Raw genomic sequence first — 2770 nt, forward strand, 5'->3', positions numbered from 1 at the left:
GAGTAGAGGTGAAAGAATAATGAAGTGTAACTGTATCCTAATTTCTTTGTTTTTCTACTCTCTTATGGAGTAGAATAGCAACTGTGTGTTTTCGATTTGAGGACTGAGAGTAGATCTGATCAGAATAGAAGGGAAAATGAACAATGCTGACAAATTCTAAGATACCTTTCACTCTTCATTTTCCTTTCCACTAAGCTCCTCTTTTCTTCACAAACATCCCTCTCGCTTCCATATCCCAGCGCCTCAACTCAAGACATTCTACAACTGTAGAGACACTTTTGGTCAAAAAGGTGCTTTTTATAAGTATTATTTCATTTAATCTTCTCAGGGACTTCCTGACATTGTGGTGTTATCATTACCATTGTGTCATGAAGAATCGGAAGCTGAGACCCCTTAAAGGTTTGCACAAGTTCATAAAGTCAATCCATGAAAAACCTTCTCTCCACTATCCTTTTTTCCTCTGTCTTTCAGACTTCTCCCTCCGCCCCATACAAATATTTTTCATAACCGAAAACCTTTACAACCATATGAGAACTCTTATTCTCTCGTCCTCTACGTGTTGCCCACTTTCTCCTCTTTGCTTCCCACTGCTCAAGTTCTACTGTCTCCTTCCAAAGTGCACAATTTAATATGTGAGCCGTGGAGGTGGAAAGGAAAAGAAAGGAAAAACTGGACAAAGGTAGCACCGGCCCTAGGAAAACCAGGGTGCCTAGGGAGTCGGCGTGCCCGCTGCGGCACAACGCCACTCCCAAAACCCTAGATCCCCGTCTCGGAATCCCGATTAGGGGCCGCTGTTCCCACTGACACTTACGTGACATTGGCAGGGCCCGAACAAACCGGAGGTGAACGGCGGCCGCCATCTTCTCCCACAATCCCCCACGGCCGGCGCTCCGGCCGACTACGGCTACCAAACTGGGTCAAAAGTTGTCTTCCACGCCTGTTTGCGCAGGCGCTAACCCGGAAAGGAAGGGACGGGTTAGAGGTTGGGGTAGTGTTGGTAACGAAGGGAGCTGGAAGAAGAGAGGAGGAGACGGGAAAGGAAAGTGAAGGAGAGGAGGAAGAAAGGAAATGGAAAGAATTTTGGGATAGGAATCTCAGATCTGGAATGGGTCGTAAAGATAATCTCATATTGCCGAGAGATGTGAAATCCGAGTTAACCAGGGACGACTCAGACATAGAAAATGGCAGAGCCCGAGGTAGAGGAGCTCAGCTTTCCTCTCATTCACTATTCCCTGAAAACGTCAATCAGAGCAGCCTGGTGAGGCTGGGGGAAGGAGGAGGCGTGGCCCCTGCGTTCTGGGAGTCCAGGGCCCAGGGGAGAGAAAGGGTGTAAAAGAAGGGTGGGGCGGGGACAAGGAGGGGAAAAGAGAGGAAGAGAAATAGAAATGAGGATGTGCCCCAAATAAATAAATGCACGTCGAGCCTGCCAGGCACGTTCTCTCCTCCGGACCTTTGCGCTTGCTGTTGGCTTTTCCTGGAATGCCACTCAGATGTCACGTCTCTGCTCATAGGAAGGATACCTCTTCAGAGAAGATTCTCTGACCCTCCTATCCAAGGTGGCGATTATTCCACCTATCCTGCTTTATGTTTTTAATTTACTTATGAAAGCACTCATCATCTGACCTATGAATCCAGGCGTTCTTAACCAGGAGTGCAATTCATGAGCGGGCTTCAGGAAATCTGTGAACCTCTGTAAAATTTAGTGGCCTTAGAACATTTATCTAGGGAGAAACTGCAGATGGCTCTCTCTAGAGCAATGGTTTGTAATTTTTTTTTTTTTTACACTGTAGACCCCTTTGAGAATCTGAGTTGTTCTACAAAGAGCCATCTGGAGCCTAAGGAAATTCCAGAAAGCTTAGTCTAAGCACTTGAATTTTAAAATACCTTATTCTGGGCAACCTTTCAAGATCCTAGAATAAGAGACAGCAATCAGTGATCCTGCTAAACATACTTTGGGCTTATCAGAAAACCACCTAGTCTGGGCGGTCTTTCTAGACTTATAATTCTTTCAGTGCTTTGTTCTTTCAGGAAGAAAGAGTATGTGTTGCTGGGATAAACAAAAGGGCTGTAGTGAGTAGGGGTTGCTTGTTACTAGGTTTGTAAGATTGGCTGTTTCCACTCTATCCTACCTTCACTGTTTACTGAAGTGTCACCTACCAAATTGAATTGATGAGGAAAGAAACCCTTGAATTTTATCAGAGAAGCTTAGTAATCCTGCACTGTCATATTTCTTTGCCTCGTCCTATGTTCACTTAGAACTTACGATTTGCTAATACTCATTGTTTCTGGGGTCATCCTGATTCTGATAAACTGACAGACCTCCACTATCATCAGCTACCTCCTAACCCCTGTATGGCAGTGCCAATTATATCATTCAACACCTCTAAGTTGAATGCTGCCTCATGTTCTCAATTCTACTTTCAAGGTGTCATTGAAAAAGTGCTGATTTTAACATTCAGAATATTGGCTCCCAGCCCCAGTTCCACAGTTATTAGTTGCGAACTGGGCAAGCTTCTACACCTAACAGGGAAAATAATACCTGCCCTGTCACCTCAACAGGTTATTGTGAGGATCAGGTGACATAATGGATATGAGGATGCTTTGTCTACTGCAAAGTGCTATATGCGGGTACGTGCAGTCCTATTCAAATACCCACTCAAGTATCAAAATCATAGAATGTTAGAGCTGGAAGGGATCCTAACAGATCAACAAGTCTAATTTCTTTGTTTTAAAAATGAAGAAACTGAGACCTAATATAAAAGATCATCAA

General features: G+C 44.4%; 1 protein-coding gene across 1 annotated transcript in view; it reads left to right on the plus strand.

Moving 5' to 3' along the window:
- The window catches only part of AKAP3 (A kinase (PRKA) anchor protein 3), a 47417-nt gene that overhangs the window by 372 nt on the left and 44275 nt on the right, over positions 1-2770 (plus strand). The window lies entirely within an intron of this gene.

The sequence above is a fragment of the Propithecus coquereli genome, unplaced genomic scaffold (assembly GCF_000956105.1).
Source record: "Propithecus coquereli isolate 6110/MARCELLA unplaced genomic scaffold, Pcoq_1.0 Scaffold124, whole genome shotgun sequence".
Taxonomy (NCBI): domain Eukaryota; kingdom Metazoa; phylum Chordata; class Mammalia; order Primates; family Indriidae; genus Propithecus; species Propithecus coquereli.